Here is an 18,033-nt window from a genome sequence, read left to right on the forward strand (position 1 = left end):
TGACTTTGACTTCGTCTTTACTTGTAGGAGAATTGCCCAAACTTCCCAGTCAATGAGGGTTGATGGATGGCCAGGCAGTGATTGCAGTCTCACCTGCATCACAGGAGCTGGTGACAAAAGAGAGATCAATAAATCAAAAACTGCAGGTGTTAGAAATCCAAAGCAAAATCTAAAAGTGCTGGAAATATTTAGCAGGCGAAGCAGCATCTGTCAAGTTTCAGGGCAACAGCCTTTCGCCAAAATTGGGACGGGTTAGAAATGAAACCTGCTTTATGTTGGAGAGAAAAGTGAAGTACAGGGAGGAAAGAGGGAATGTCAGCGAATATGAAAATTTCAGCCATTCATTCCAACTAGACAATGTAGGTGTTTATGCTGCATATGAACTTTCTCTCACTGTACATCTGCAAACCCTATCAGGATGGCATGGGAGTGTAGTGGTTAGCACAATGCTTTACATCACAGGTGACCTGGGTTTAATTCCTGCTGCTGCCTGTAAGGAGATTGTACATTCTCCATGTGACCATGTGGGTCTCCTCCAGGTACTCTGGTTTCCTCCCACAGAGCAATGACAGACTGATTGGTAGATTAATTGTTCCGTGATTAGGTTAGGATTAAATTGGGGGATTGCTGGGTGACGTGGTACGAAGGACCTAATCAAATGATTCAACTTAATATCAGAGAATGTATACAGTTTACAATCTGAAATTCTTACTCTTTACAGACATCAGAAATCCCATAGAATGAATGATAGGAACATCAGAACCCTGAATATGCCCACCCATGTGCAGAGTCTCAATAAATAAATAAAAGTATTTCCTATTCCCACCTCCCTCACTATCTTTCCTAAGACTATAACACCAAAAGATATGGGAGCAGAATTGGGTCTTTTGGCCCATCGTCTGCTCTGCCATTTCATCATGGCTGATCCAATTTTCCTCTCAGCCCCAATCTCCTGCCTTCTCCCTGTATCTCTTCATGCGCTGACCTATCAACCTCTGCCTTAAATAACAAAAAGGCTTTGTTTCCACAGCTGCCTGTGGCAAAGAAGTCCACAGATTCACCACTTTCTGACTAAAGAAATTCCTCCTCATCTCCATTCGAAAAAGATGCCCCTCTATTTCTGGGACTGTGTCCTCTGGTCCTAGACACTCCCACAACAGGAAACATCTTCTCTCAATACCCCTGCTACAATATTTGCCTCTGCTGTTCCTGTGATGGTGGATTTCACTTACTATTTGTATTCGGTATTCTTTTATGGGAAATATTCCACTGGTATTCTCGTTAAGCAGGAACTGATGTATTTACTTGCAAGGACGGCACAGAAATGTAGTGGTTAGTGCAACCCTTTACAGCAGCGATCACCGAGCTGGGTTCTATTCCCGCCGCTGTCTGTAAGGAGTTTGTACGTTCTCTCCGTAATGTGTGGGTTTCCTCCGGGTACTTCAGTTTCCTTGCACTTCCCAAAGATGTACAGTTTTGATGTATATGTGACAAGTAAAGCTAATCTTTATCTTAAAATGAGCACTCCTCAATTTGTGGCCTGATTTTGCTGATAACCTCCCATTATGCTTGCACCATTGTTCTATACTAAGAAAGCTGAGGGAGGGCAGGTTTACTGAAGCCTATTTTTGTTCTTCTAGTTATCCCAGGACACAGTGCACATGCCAGAACTGATAGCTGATGTTTGTCCTTTGTCCACAAAGTACAGAACATTGCACAGACTAAGCACAGCTGTGAAATAGTTGATGGGAGATGGAACAGAATGTGTGTTCTGTTTGTCTTTGCATCCTTTAAGAGCGCTATTAATAGACAAAGACATTAGTATTCAGAGTCGTGACTCAGGAGAAAGTTGACAGACCAAGTGGTCTTTACCCACCCTGTCATTTAAATAAAAACACATGTACAGGTTATTCCATTTCCTTTTTCTGTTGGATGGCTTCCAGTTTCTTCCTGCTGAATTTCCCCCTTCATATCTGCTTATACACTCAGTGGCCACTTTATTAGGTATATCTTCACACCTGCTCATTAATGCAATTAGCCAATCATGTGGCAGCAACTCAATGCATAAGATCATGGTCAAGAGGTTCAGACCAAACATCAGAAAGGGGAAGAAATGTGATCTAAGTGACTTTTACCATAGGATGATTGTTGGTGCCAGATGGGGTGGTTTGAGTATTTCAGAAACTGATCTCCTGGGCTTTTCACACACAGTAGTCTCTAGAGTTTACAGAGAATGATGCAAAAAAACAACAAAAAAAAATCTAGTAAGTGACAGCTGTGTGGGTGAAAACTCTTTGTTAATGAGGGAGGTCGGAGGAGAATGGCCACACTGGTTCAAGCTGACAGGAATGCAACAGTAATTCAAATAACCACGTGTTAAACAGTGGTGTGCAGAAGAACATCTCTGAATGCACAACACATCAAACCTTGAAGTGGATGGGCTACAGCAGCAGAAGACCACGAACATACACTCAGTGGCCAGTTTATTACATACAGGAGGTACCTAATAAAGTGGCCAGTGAGTGTAGATATTCATCCTGTGCAAAGTAGCAACTGGAATACCGGTGGAATCCCACTTTATATCATTGCCTGTCAACAGCAACTATGAAAAATGTTTTCTGCAGGTAATCTTTTTTTTGTTTCTTGGGGAATTAAATGGGAAACAGATGCTTGTTGATTGAGACCATACAGCTGATGACAGGACTGCACTAGTGGAGCTCATATGCTATTAGCAAGCATCTGTTTCTTAGTTTCCCTGCTAAAATGACATCTTTCTACAGCATAGGTTGCACATTATCATGAAGAAGGTAGTAAAGCAAAGCATATTTAATGTTTTAGATGTCAAGCTGGCTTCAAGCCCGGGTTTACTTTGTAGAAAATACTCAGTTCCTTTCATGAGAGAAGCATTAGACTCTCTGCTGTAAGGGACTATAAAGCAGTGTAGTTACACATACACATACTCAGTGCAAGTGATGAGCTGCACCTTGCTGGTTATTAGAAGCTCAACCTCATCTTAGTGAGGATACTAAAATGTGTGTTTCTTTTGGAAACACTATACCTTCACTCTTGACCTAGTCTTAAAGTGTGGCAGATTAGCGTGGTATTTTCAAAGAGATAGGGAAGCCATGATGAGTTAAGTGTTCACCTGCTGTACTCTGTGACTGTCTGATTTGACTCCAACCAGAGATTTCCATTTCAGACTAATTCATATATTCACCTGTAAAGCATATATTCAACATCTAATGCTTTGGCTATGGAAATGTGTCTCTTTCTCATCTATACACTTTCAATGTTGTAGTAATGCTTTTTTAAAATCTGCTTGGTCATCTGCCCATTTCTTCTTCCCAGCTCTCCGCACTTCTCCCTATCCCACTCTTTCCCCCCTCTTCCTTCTTCCCTTGAACTCCCTCCTTCCTTCTCCTCTCTCGTGAATTTCTTTTAACACATTTGTTAGAGGTAGTTTAGACCCGGTGAGCTGGGATTCTCTGCATTATCATCTCTGTGCCTGTCTTTCTTTAGGGTGCTCCTCAATAGCAATTCTGTGCTATTTGACACACACCTGACTGTGCCATTGGATGAGTGCAGTGTAGAAACAGAGAATACATCACTGTGAAAACTTCTAGATGGAAAAATTGGATACTTCATATGGCTTTTTACCATGCATCTTCCTTGTCAAGACCCTTCAGGATCTTACATTCTCTAAACTCCAGTACAGACTCAATCCACTTCCCCTTTCCTAATAACAATCCCTTCATCACAAGAATCTCTGAGCTGCCACCAACTTCTTAACCAACAGACCTCAGATAGATGGATACACAACAACTCCGTCCTCCCCAACATTCTCAACCTGGGTTCCTCAGGGCTGTGTGCTGAGCCCATTGCTGTACACTTTGCTCTCCCACTTCTGCATGGCCAAACACCCACATAATTACATAGTCAAGTTCGCCGCGGACACGGCAGTGGTGGCACTCTTCACTGACAACAAAGAAATGGCTTACAGAGAGGATGTGGGGGAGCTCGAGGCTTGGTACCATACAAATAACCTCTTCCTCAATGTCAGCAAGACAAGAGAACTTCAGGAGAACTTGCACCCCTCATTACACTGGCGGCACAGCAGTGGAAGAGCTGAGCCATTTCAAACTCCTGGGAGTGCACATCACACTCAATCTCTCATAGTCACTGGACACATTCCACACAATCAGGAAAGCTCACCAATGCTACTTTCTGTGGAGGCTGAAGAGAGCTAGACTATGCACATCTATGCTCACGTCATTCTATAGATGTGTGGTAGAGAGCATCCTAACAAGCCGCATCACTGCATGGTACAGAAACAGCACTGCGGTAGAGAGGAAGGCTCTACAATGGGTTGTCAAAACTACCCACCTCATCACTGGCACCAGCCTACCCAGTATCAAGGAGATATATAGAGAAAGGAGCCTGTAACATCATGAAGGACCCCACCCACTCTGCTTATGTGGGTTTGTCCCATTCCCATCAGGGAGGAGCCTATGTAGCATCTACACCAGGACCACCAGACTCAAAAACAGTTACTTTACCCAAGAGTAACACTGATCAGCACCTCCACCCTCTAACCCACTCCTCCACACCCCCAACCACCATTACTTTATCATTTCCTGTCATGTATAGTTACTCCTGTGCCTAGCTTCACTTTATGGACATACAATCAATCTAAACTATCTGATGTATTTATATTTATTGTGGTTTTTAGTATCATTGTGTTCTTTATCTCATTGTGTTTTGTTTTGTACTGCATTAGATCCAGAGTAACAATCATTTTGTTCTCCTTTACTCGTGTACTGGAAATGACATTAAACAATCTTGAATGTTGAATAAGGGGTCCCTGATTAAGTAAGTTCCTGCTTAAATAACGGGACTAATGCCATAATTAGTACTCCAGTTGTGGACTCAGTTGTACCCTAATTGGAGTAGGAGGACTTCTTTTATGCTCTGTTTACCAACCTGCAAAGGCCAACCTTAAATTTTGTTTTCCAAATACTTGCAGCTCATGCATGTTAATCGTCTGTGTTTCACCTAAAAGAGCAACCAGCTCCTACTAAACAGCACCATTCTGCAGTCTCTGTCCTTTCGAACAATATTCTGCTTTTATGCTCCTCGTAGCAAAATGAATATCCTCCTATTTCCCCATGCTAATAAAGCACAAGACATAGGAGCAGTAATTGGCCATTCAGCCCATCGAGTCAGAGCAGACTCAAAGGGCTGAATGGCTTAATTCTGCTCCTATATCTAATGGTTTGCTCCACCATTCAAATTTATTTCTTCTCCTAACCCCATTCTCTTGCCTTCTTCCCATAAGCTTTGATGCCCCTGCTGTTCAGGAACTTGTCAACCTGCATTTTAAACACACCTAATGACTTGGCCGGCAGAGCTGTCTGTGACAATGAATTCCACAGATTCACAAATTCGTCCTCATTTCTGATGTAAAGGACATCCTTCTATTCTGACGCAGTGTCCTCTGGACCTCGACTCTCCATTATTGGAAACCATCCTCCCATTATATAGCTCCTTGATGGCAGGTAGGCTGGGTAGTCAACTCTATCTAGGCTTTTCAAGATTTGGTAGGTTTCAATTCTCATCCTTCAAAACTCCAGTGAATACAGGTCCAGAGCCATCAAATACTCCCCATATGTTAACCCTTTCATTTCTATGATCATTCTCATGAACCTCCTCTGATCCCAGCATATCCTATCAAAACTGCTCTCAATACTCCAAACCCACCTTTACCCCTTCTCCTTTCAGTAGAAACAGTTCCTTCAGGCTTAGTAGTTTAGCCACATGTGAGGGCCAAGAGCCGGACTTGGTTGTTAAAGGCTTTTGAGATGTACACCTTTGGGAGTACATCTCAACAGGTAGTGGGAGCTAATCCCCACACACAAAATGTTGAAGGAACTCAGCAAGTCAGGCAGCATCTATAGAGTGGAATAAACAGACAATGTTTCAGGCCAAGACACTTCATCAGGACTGGAAATGAAGGGGGGGGAAGAAGACGGAATAAGAAGGTGGGTGCAGTGGAAGGAGTACAAGGTGATAGGTGAGACCAACTGAGGGGAAGCTGGGTGGGTGGGGGAGGGAGAGGGATGAAGTAGAGCTGGAAGGTGATAGGTGGAAGAGGTAAAGGGCTGAAGAAGAAGGAATCTGGACCTTGGGAGGAAGGGAATGAGAAGGTGAGAAGAGAAGCCATAACAGGGGAGGGGGAAGGAGGAGAATGACCAGAAATTACTGGAATGAGAGAAATTAATGTTCATGCCATCAGGTTTGAGGCTATAGAGAATGCAACTCCATTTATGTGAGAAATTTACACACACACACACACACACAATGTAGCCTTTTGTTATCTTCAATATTTTATTTGAAAGCAATATTATATTCATATTCAAGCTGAAGGATGGTAATATACCACTCAAGGTTAATTTATTTGAACATTTTCCCTAGATTAGTTCAGTTCCCACCTATTCATTATTTGTTGAGTTGGGGAGAGAAATATCTACAAACATGGGCACTTTACAATGAATCAGGAAAGGACAATTTTATATTAAAAAAAGATGATGTGGTTGTTTCAGTTTGCCAGTGATATTGAAACTACAATAGGTAAATCATTTATCAGTCAAGTGTGATGCTTAACTCTTTGTAGAATAGTTTTATAATATGCTGAAGAGGCTCAATGAAAATTGACATTTTCAACATTTACAAAGGAAATAGATAGTCATGTAATGTTACTCTTAATTTCCTCCAAATTTCTCTGAAGTTAAATTTCTTGCAATCTCTTTACCAACGACTAACTTTTTTCTTTTCTCCGAATCTACTTTTCCAACATGCTGAAGTCTATGGTTCCATAGACTAGATTATCCCTTCATTGTCCTGTCAAAGACAGCTCTTTTTGTATCAACAAATAATCTGTTGGAGGAACTTGGCGGATTGAGCAACATCTGTGGGAGGAAAAATCAATCCTGCTTCAGGGTTTTCGACCTGACGGGCCTACAGTTCCTTTCCTCCCACAGAGGCTGCTCAATCCACCGAGTTCCTCCAGCAGATGGTTTGTTGCTTCATATTCCGGGATTTTCAGTCACTTGTGTCTCTACAACTTTCTTTATGTGTGATCCAAGGGAGTGAGATCTTAGCTGGCTGTGGGTGAATCAAGCCAGTCATTTCATCAAACCTCGATTGACAACAGGTAGAAGTTGGAACCCTGAGAGTGAAAAGCAAACTGCTAGGTAAGATCAGTTTGTTGAGCAATTGCGATCTATTGTGGCAAAAGGATGGTAGGTATTTTGTGCTAAGACCATGAAATAACCATCATGCAGGGTCTCAACCCAAAGTGTCAACTAAACTCTTGTTTCTAGAGATGCTGCTCTTCAACCCACTGAGCTCCTCCAGCAGTTTGTTTTAACTCCAGATTCCAGCACCTGGAATCACTTGAGTCTCAGGATTGGGAACTCTCTCCAAAGACAAACTAAGTGGTATATCGGTATATCATACTGACTTACTGATTTTCTCAGTAGATGTCTACAAAATTCTCAGAATCCACAAAACCCTAACAGAACTAGACAGTTTCTAGACAGGACGTTTCTGATGGCTGTAGAATCCGGGACGAGGGGTCCCATTTAAACGATAAGTGGTCAGCCAATTAAGACTGAGTTAAGGAGAAATTTCTCCTCCCGGAGTGATGAACTTGGGAATTCTTCACTATGGAAAACTGTTGAAGCAAAATTATTAAATTTATTCTAGAATGAGTTGGATGTTGCTGTTAGAATTAGAGGGATTAATTGATATGGGAGAGAAAGGTACTGAATTTGGCTGATCACATTTAATAGATTAATTGAGGCTTTTTTGCACATCAAGTTCAAGTTTAATTATCATTCAACAATACATGAACACCCATGAATACAGCCAAATGAAATAGCGCTCCTCGGGGCCAAGGTGCAAAACACAGTACCAAGAGTCACACACAGCACAAGGCACATATAGCACATATATTACTTGCGTTTTGTTTCTGATAATAGTCAGACTGGGTTGTGCTCCTGCCTGGACCTATTCAGTGCCTGTTCCAGCTTGAATGGCAGAATGGCCTTCTGCTACTCTATTTTCTATGCTTCTAAGATTCTGGCACCACATGGTCCTGTGGGAATAGTTTTGGACCTTGGTGAACTATTAAATACATCAGCCGTACCACCATTCTGATAGCAATCTAGGGTGAAAGCACAGCCATCTGTCCAAGTCCTTTAAGAGCTCTGGTCTGAAACTAGACCATTTCTGCACCAAGTTCCATGGAGTTAATTTAAGTAACACTAAGTTATTGCCACTGCAAGCTCACTCAGAAATTTAAATTCATCAGCTTTTGCAGAGGTTTATGCTTGCATTCTTTGTGTTATAGGGGTGTAACTTGTATATATGCATCCAGTGCCTCAGGTTATATGTTTTATTGCCAATATTAATTGGGTTGGGTTTGTGTTCCTGCTTACACTGATGCAAACGTGTCCTGATTGCTATTGACAGCAGTGTGCTATTTTTAAATAGTGCCTAATAATATGCAAGTAAACAATACTATAAATAAAGGTGGGTCAAATGTTCATTGTCATCTTGTGGTAACAGTCATATTGGCAGCCTGAGGTATACAAGGCATGCTGGCCTTCATCAGCCAGATCACTGGGTATAGGAGCTGGGACATTATGATGCAATTGTTGGTGAGGCCATACTTGCGGAATTAGAGTTATAGAATCTTAGAAAAGTACAGCACAGAAACAGGGCCTTCAGCCTATCTAGTCCATGCTGAACCATTTAACCTAACTTGTCCCCTCGACTTACACCTGGAACATAGTCCTGTATACCCCTGCCATTTATGTCCCTATCCAAACTTCTAAAGGTTGAAATTGAGCTCGCCTGCACCACTTGCACTGGCAGCTTGTTCCACACTCTCACAACCCTCTGAGTGAAGTAGTTTCTTCTAATGTTCCTTTTAAACTTTTCACCTTTCACCCTTAACTCATGACCTCTAGTTGTATTCCCACCCAACCTCAGTGGGAAACAGTCTGCTTGCATTTACCCTATTACCCTCAAATTTTTTTTACTTATATCAAATCTCTCCTCAACCTTCTATGTTCCAAGGAATAAAGTCTGAACCTATGCAATCTTTCTCTATGACCCAAGTCCTCCAGTCCCGCCAACATCCATTGTAAAATTTTCTCTGTGCTCTTTCAAGCTTATCTACATCTTTCCTGTAGGTAGGTTTCCAAAACTACACATATTGTGCACAGTTTCGGTTGCACTGTTAGAGGAAAGACGTCAATAAACCGGAAAGTGTGTAGAGAAGATTTACAAAGATGCCAGTGTTAAAGGAGAGGTTGAGCAGGCTGAGACTTTGGAATAGTTAAGATGGAGATTACCTTATTGAAATAAATAAACTCATCATGGGCATAGATAGGATGAACACATTTGGTCTTTTTCCTTGGGAAAGACATAGGTGGCATAGGTGAGAGGTGAAAAATTTAAAAGGAACCACAGGGGCAACTTCTTCACTCAGAGGTGCAGATAAGAAATAAGCTTCCAGAAAACATGGTTGAAACAGGTATGATAACAACATTCAAAAGACATTTAGATAAAGAAGTGGATAGGAGGTGTTTGGAAAGATATGGGCCAAATGGTGCCAATGGGACTAGCTTGGTAAGCCACCGTGGTCAGCATGAATGAGTTGGGCAGAAGGGCCTGTTTTCTTGCTGTGACTCTAAGAATCACAGGGAGTGAGGCGACTTGTGACTTATATGTGGAAACACAAAAGACTGTGGATGCTGGAAATTGGGAGCAACACAAAGTACCAGAAGAATGCAGTGGGTCAGGCAACCTCTATGAAAATGGAAATGGACAGTCAATGCTTCAGGTCGAGATCTTTCAATCAGGACTGGAAAGAAAGACAAGATATAAACACTATAAAAAAGATGGGAGAAAGGTTGAAGCAGAAGCTGGCAGGTGATAGGTACCTCCAATGTGTTAGAAAGTCGACAGGCAGGTGAGAAGGGGGAGCGGTTGGAGGAATGCGTGGCCGATGGGCAACAGGAAAGAGACAAGGCGATGAGACTGGTGGGATAAGGGGAAGTAAAAGGGGAGAGGCAGAGGGAAATGGTTATCGGAAGTTAGAGAATTTGATGTTCATGCATGTGGACTTTTTAAAAACTTTATAGACTTAAAAAATCTTTACGTTTAGTGATTACTTTGTCTGGGGAAGTGTTTTTCTTAATGTGTGACTATATTTTTTTTACTACCATTGAAGTGTCAATGTGATACTGTCATTCAGTGGAGTAAGGTACCTAACAGTTTTCATTTCAGCCGCTATGCTTAATGAACACTGTTTATCACACACACTGAGAAATTGCAATCTACCACCAGACAGATGTGATTAAAATAAGCTTGTTCTGTCCTTTTTATCCAGCTATTCATTTAAAACACATCAAACACTGAGATTAGATGTTTCATCTCCAAAATTATGATCAACACAATGACCCTTGCACAGATTGCTGATTGCTGTGTAATATATTTGTCATTATGTTATATCCTTCTATTGGTACTAGGGGATGGAATGCTTAATATTAATAATATCCTTTTTTAGAGAATCATTACCTTACAAAGAAGCCCTTAAAAGATTGTCCCTTCAAATCGGTTTGATTTTTAAAAATAAATATTTCCACATTTTAATCTACAAATTAAACCTTTTTGGCCAGCATACTTATAATTCCCATCAAATAGTCCACATACCTCAAAATAAAAGTGGTCTCAACTGTGCTGCTTTAGAACACTCAAGTTGCATTGTCTGAAGTGATACCGAGCCTGTATTCAAGTCTCACAGTCATCCACACTCTTTGCTTTTTCATACTGGGAGAGGTGTCATTGTATCATCTTAGAGTGTCATTCTGATCTGAACCGTCAAAAAGAGAATGACAACAATTTCAAACCTGTTTAAATATAAAAGCTTCCTTTCTGAGTTGCTGACTGAACTGATATCATTATCTGTGGTGTTTTGATTTTATTTCTGATTTGCAGCATTCACAGAATCTCTTCTTACGGGATCTCTTGTGGATCTGCATATCTTTCAGGCTGGGATTTAGCAATATGGGTTACATTTTTATACCTCGTTGGGTGAGTCTCAGCGTAAATGAATGGCAGTCGTTAGATCAGCCACTATCTGCTGCAGAATTGGCTGTGTCTGTGAACTGCTCTAATTTTTTTTTCCCACAGAATTGCTGTGCCTGATGTTGGCATTCTTCACAAAAGATATGCTATCATCAAGTACAGTTTGAGATATTCTTTTACATAATACATTATCCCTTCAAATTTACTGTTTTCCGTGAGCAATCCTGAAGAAAAGTGGCTTCTTTGAAAAGCCATGCGTAAAATATTCACTGTTGGAACAGACCATTTGCCCCCGTCAGACTACACACTCACACTCTCAATGTTTTAGGAACAGCTTCTTCCCCCTCCTCCATTAGATTTCTGAACGGTCCATGAACACTACCTCACTATTTTGCTCTCTTTTTGTACTGCTTTTTATTTATATTTCCTATTGTAATTTATAGTCGATTTTATGTATTTCACAATACTGTTGCCACAAAACAAAAAATTTCATGACACATGTCAGCGATAATAAACCTTATTCTGATTCTGTTGACTTGCGTCTTCCCACTCTGCTTTATGATGATGATGATGATCGTGTGCATTGAGACCTTGTCTGTTAGCCTGGCCAATCCTTTGTACCTACAGAGATGTGTCCTTTCTGAAGAGTAAGCATTATTAGTTTTTACTGCTGAGGTGTTAAAGCAAAGATTGATGAGCCTTCGTATTCTCCTTTCATTGTGTTCATATGTATAGGTTGCTCCTAAAGGCATTAAGTTATCTAACCTGCTGTAAAATGTCTGGTCCTAAAATTACAAAGTCCATTCAAAGTGCACGTTCTATTGTCAGGAGAGGTTGAAAAAAGACTGGCACAACGCCAGTGATATTTTTAAAGTATTTTAGAACATCAATGTGCCATTGATGTTTGGTGCCAAGCCACCACTATTGGAAATGAATGAGTTGTCCAGTTTGAGGATCTTGATTCTTTGATAAGAAAAATGCTAGAAACAGGATAGACAAAATCTGTTGGGAAAGGAAGATAGGATTAATGATTGCCCCTTCTGTGGAATTTGAGGAAAAGGTATATGCATTCTTCCTGTTGTGAAGAAATAACATTTTGATGTAGGAGTGGATTGCTGTAGGCCTGACTCAATAACATTACCTGTGTTAATTTAATGCTATAATTAGGTAATTATTATAGAGAAATGCCATTAAGGAGCTTATAGTGGCCTTATTGGGTTTATCTCATCAGAGGTTTATTTATTAAGAGGTACAGCATGGTAGCAGGCCCTGATAGGCCACTGTCCAATTACACCCATGTAACCCATTAACCTATTAGCCTGTACATCTTGAGAATGTGGGACAAAACCCAGAAGGTCACGGGGAGAACATAGAAACTCTTTATGGACCGTGTTGGAATTGAACCCAGGTTGCTGCTGCTGTAACAGTGTTTGCTAACAGCTACACTACCATGCCATCCCCTATGTTATGATAGGTATTTTCAGTAGTTCATTTTTTTTCTCCCCAGTTGTCACATAATTACTGTTTGTTTGGTATGTCCTTTCTCAGTATTTGTTTATTCACTTATTGACTTACTGACACAGAGTAGGCCCTTCCAGCCTTTTGAGGCGTGTTGCCCAGCAATCCCCAAATTTAACACTAGCCTAATCATGGGACAATTTACAATGCCCCACCAACCTACCAACTAGTCTGTCTTTGGAATGTGAGTAGAAGCCGGAGCACCCGGAGGAAACCCACACGGTCAGGAGGAGAACGTACAAACTCCTTACAGGCAGTTGCGGGAATTGAATCCAGGTCGTCGGTACTGTAAGGTATTGTGCTAACCACTAGGCTACCATGCCGCTATGCTTCTTGTAGTCATGACATTCCATAACAGGGCATTCAGACAACAACCTTACACTCTTCAATGGGAAACCATTTGTTTTCACCATCTTGCTAGTCTGATGTCAATGAAACTGTAAGCCAGCCTGATGGAAACATGAAAGTCCATTAGAATGATTTACCTTCTCTACTTGTGTTTATTTCATTCAGTACCTGCAACTGAATGTATGAGACTGTCTGAGAGCTCAGTGCACTGGCCTGGAACTCTACTGACCAGCAAGTTATCCACGTTTGCCTGTTGTTTGGAATACTACTCTGACCTACAGCAGTTCCCTGAGCACAGTTGTCTTTCAGAAGATCACCTCCCAGTGGATTGATAGGGACCTTCCTGATTAAAATTGGTAGGGTGTCTCCCTAGGATTACTTTCTGGGTTTGTCTAAACATCTCAGCCTAACTCACCCAATCTTATCAATTATGAGACAGATTTATTTAGTTTTTTTGAGAAATAGTGTAGAACAGACTGTTCTGGCCCAATGAGTCGTATTGCCCAGAAATCCATCTATTTAACATAAACCTAATCACAGGACAATTAACAATGACCAATTAACCTACTAACTGCTACATCTTTGGAATGTGGGAGGAAACCCACATGTTCATGGGAAGGACGTCCAAACTACTAAAAGAAAGCATTGAAATTGAACTCTGATATCCTGAGCTGTAATAGCATTGCGCTAACTGCTACGTTACCATGGTGCCTGTGGATGTCTCAGCCGTATCAACTGTAGATGTCCCAGATCAGATGTCACAACCAAAGTCTACAGAACTTTCCATTCTCTTGCTTGACTTCCAATGAGAGAGCAGTTATCGCTGGATTAGCATTAAACTGAACAGAGTTTCTGAATTTACACCTTTACCTGGAAGTCCTGAAAATACACAGTTACTGAGGCAAAATACCAGCAGTTCTGGATACAGAATCATATTCATATATTAGAGAAAACTACTCGAAGAAGGGTCAGGTTTAAGGACGGGAAAGAATTCCCCCTGCAAGTTCTATAAATCATCTTCGCTTGGCATTATTGGCATATTCATCGCGCAACACACACAAAATGCTGGTGTAATGCAGCAGGCCAGGCAGCACCTATAGGAAGAAGTACAGTCGACGTTTCGGGCCGAGACCCTTCGTCAGGACAGCATCTTGTGTGTGTTGCTTGAATTTCCGGCATCTGCAGATTTCCTTGTGTTTGCATTTTTTTATTCATCGCACATTGCCTGCAGTTGCGCAAGCCCAGCAAATAGGAAACAATGAAGGAGGTTCATCCCTCCTCCACTAACCACCCACCTTCCCCTTCTCCTATCAGATTCCTTCTTCTCAGCCTTTTACCCGATTCCACCTATCATCTCCCAGCTTCTCACTTCATCCTCCTTCCCCATCCACCTTCCTCCTCACCTATCAACCACCAGCTTTTACTCCTTCTCCTACCCCCACCTTCTTATTCTGACTTCTTCCCTCGTCCTTTCCACTCCTAAAGACGGGTTTCGGCCAGAAACGTCGAGTGTTTCTTCCTCTCCATGGATGCTGCTGGACCTGCTGAGTTCCTCCAGCAGTTTGTGTATGTTGCTCTGGATTTCCAGCATTTACAGAATTTCTTGGGTTTACCAGAGGCACTGAATTACTATACCATGGTGAGAACTGTATCATATGAGAAAAAAGTTAACAAAATCAATTGAATCATCAGGACATAAAAGGCCATAAACCAAATGCTCATAGTCGGTTAGCACAACGATATTACAGCTTGGGGCATTCCAGAGCTCGGAGATCAATTCCGACACCGTTCTGTGAGGAACCTCTGTACGTTCTCCCCGTGGAATAAATGAGTTTTCCCTGGATCCTCCAGTTTCCTCCCACAGTCCAAAGACATACCAGGTAGGTCAATTGGTGATTGTGAATGGTCCAGAGATTAGGTTAGGTTTAATTGGGCTTGTCAGGTGTTGTTGGGGTGTTGAGGCTCGAAGGACTGGAAGAAACTACTCTGTGCTGTATCACTAAATAAATAAATAATACAATATGGATAAGTATAATGATTAGCCTGGATGCAGTAGGCCAAGGGGCCTATTTGTAAAAGGACTCTCGGATCTGGTAGGCCGAAGGGCCTATTTGTTAGCAGTTTGAGTCTCGGATGCCATAAATGAAATTGGAAATTTAACAAGTCGGAGCATTATTATTTCTCGATTTACTTTGTGACCTTTGGCAATGGTATCTTTCATACTGAGTATTTTACCAACTTTATCAGGCATGCTGAAATTTAACACCTAGCTAACACTTATGCTCTGACACAGAATGCTGGAAACACTCAGTAATTCGGGCAGCATTTGTGAAAGTGAAGCGCAGTTGAATTTTTAGAAGTTAACCTGAGAAGTTAAATCTGCTTCACACTCCACAGATATTGCCTGATCTGTTGTGTGATTCCAGCATTTCTGCAATAGTTTGGTTTTCTTTGATGACCTCATTATTTTGCTGATGTTCAGGAAATAGTACTGGAAAAACAGTTATATCAGTAGCAAAACAAAGCTGAGGATTTGGCATATGCATACACTATCCACCAGACCAATTAATCCAATGACAGAATAAGCTGCCAAGAATTCAACCTCGATTATATAAGTAGCACAAAATCAGTCTTTCGACATATCGATGCAGTTACAAAGAATGCACGACAGCGGCTATATTTCATTAAGAGTTTGAGGAGATTTGGTATGTCACCAAAGACACTCACAATTTTTTTTTACCGATGTATTATGGAGAGCATTCTAATTGGCTGCATCACCGCCTGGTATGGTGGGAGGCACTGTGCAGGATTGAAATAAGCAATGGAAAATTATGAACTCGGTCAGCTCCATCATGGGCACTAGCGTCCCCAGTATCCAGGACAACTTCAAAGAATGATGCATCAAAGGCGGCGTCCATCATTAAGGACCCCTGTTACCCAGGACATGCCCTCTTCTCATTGCTACCATCAAGGAGGTGGTATAGGAGCCTGAAGCCACACGCTCAATGTTTCAGGAATAGCTTTTTCCCCTCTGCCATTAGATTTCTGATCCTAGGATGAACCAGCATTTAACTGCTCATCCCAATTGCCCTTGAAAAGGGTGTGGTGCATTGCCTTCTTGAACCGGTGCAGTGCTTGAGGTGTCTGTCAGGTGTCAATGTTGTTCAGGAGTGAGTTCAAGTCACAGATCATCCTGACTTGGATAAACATTTCCAAGTTAGCCTGGTCGGTGACTTGAATGGCAAGTTGCAGGTCGTGGTATTCCTCTACTTTAGCGACACTTGACCCAGTCAAGATGGTAAAAGTGGGTGGGTTTGGACGTGGGCACAAATCACTCACATCATAAAGCGGAAACAACAATATCCATGTACATGTCATCTTTAAAGTTGCAAAAGTGTGCTGAGGAGTTTCACAACAGTGAATGAAGGCAAAGCTTGCTAAATGAGGGCAATCAGAGAAATATATGCACCAGAGGGCAAAACATTGTGAAAGGATGGAGGTGGAGGGAGAATGAGTGTTCATAGGTGAGGCAACATTCCTTTTGTGGAGAAAGAAAATCCAACCATCCATCATGCAAGTACATGAAAATCCAAAAAAGCTGCAGTTATTGGAAATCTAAAATAGAAAAAATATTGGAAGTACTCAGCAGTTCAGGCCACATCTGTGGGAAGTCTTTAACATGAAACAATAACTCAGTTTCTCTTCCCACAGATGCAGCCAACACTGAGTATTTTCAGTAATATCTGTTTTTATTACCAGTGACCACATAATCTGGCAAGGAACGGTGTAGACAAAGGGAAAGCCAGATGTAGTAGGAAAATGCCTCTAGAACATCAAATTTACTGCAGTAACTTAGTGGGTGGTAGGAAAGTTTCCGAAGTACTCTTTCAAAAACGGAAAGGAGAACACTCCGCAGTGCAATATTTTTCCCTGCATTATCTTGATGTTGAGTGGCGCTACGTAGAAATTGGCTGCAATGTTGTCGATTTTTGGCGATGATTACATCACTTTAACAGTAATTCAATTCATATTAAGGCAACTTCAGATGTAAAAGCATTACAAAAGTGTAAGTTCTTTCATATGACAAGACAAGGCAGCTCAAGATACGGATTTATTTATTGAAACCTACAGTGAAAAGCATTGTTTGCGTTCACAACCACTGCAACTTAAGGATGTGCTGGGGGCAGCTTACATTCTGGTGCCAATATAGGGATTCTCAGTCCCGATTTTGTACCTTACCTACAATGCCCACAGTGTGCAGCAGAACAGCATAAGCACCAGCAAAGCAAAACAGAACAAAAAAAAAGTAAAACAAACCCTTTTCCCACCCTCCCACGCACAGATAGGCCTCCAACCCCAGGCCAGGCTGCTTCCAGGCCTCCAGCCTTGGGACCCAGACTCTTAGGCCTACAAACGTCTGGCCTCCAACTTCGCACTTCGCCCTACCACTCGCCAATCATGGGTTTGACGTTCGGGCCTCGATCTCCGGACTTAAACAGACCTCTGACACCAATGATCAGATTGGGGAGTGTCACTGGCTCTCGTGACTCTTGCCTATACCCGGGGCCTCGGGAAGTACGGACTTTCAATTCCGGACCAGGACTCGTTAACTTGGGGAAATCGCTGATGTTTATTCTCAATTCCTATTCTGTACCTAATCAGCTGAGTGGGCCACCAATTCTAATGTAGGGCGGAAATAGACCATCTAGGACTCCCAGTTTCAGTCATATTTTACATTCATTTTTGTGATCTTGCAATGCATTAGGAATTGAAAAGGATTATCGGAGATCTGGCCTTCACTGTCAAGGCAATTATTTATTGCACACAGTTAATTATATTTGAAAAGATGGCGGTGAACTGCCTTCTTTAATCTCTGAAACCCTTCTGTGAAGGTCCCCCCCCCCCCCCCCACAGTGCGTAGGGAGGGAGTTCCGGGATTTATACCGAGTGATAATGAAAGACCAGTGGCACACTTATCAATCAAGGTGGCGAGTAACTACAGGACAAACT

The 18,033-nt window shown here is 41.7% G+C and overlaps 1 protein-coding gene across 1 annotated transcript in view; it reads left to right on the forward strand.

Annotated features, from left to right (window-relative positions):
* wwox (WW domain containing oxidoreductase) overlaps positions 1-18,033 on the forward strand; it is a 1,114,422-nt gene that overhangs the window by 1,003,089 nt on the left and 93,300 nt on the right. The gene's annotated exons all lie outside the window — the stretch shown is intronic.

This window comes from Hemitrygon akajei, chromosome 17 (assembly GCF_048418815.1).
Source record: "Hemitrygon akajei chromosome 17, sHemAka1.3, whole genome shotgun sequence".
Lineage (NCBI taxonomy): Eukaryota > Metazoa > Chordata > Chondrichthyes > Myliobatiformes > Dasyatidae > Hemitrygon > Hemitrygon akajei.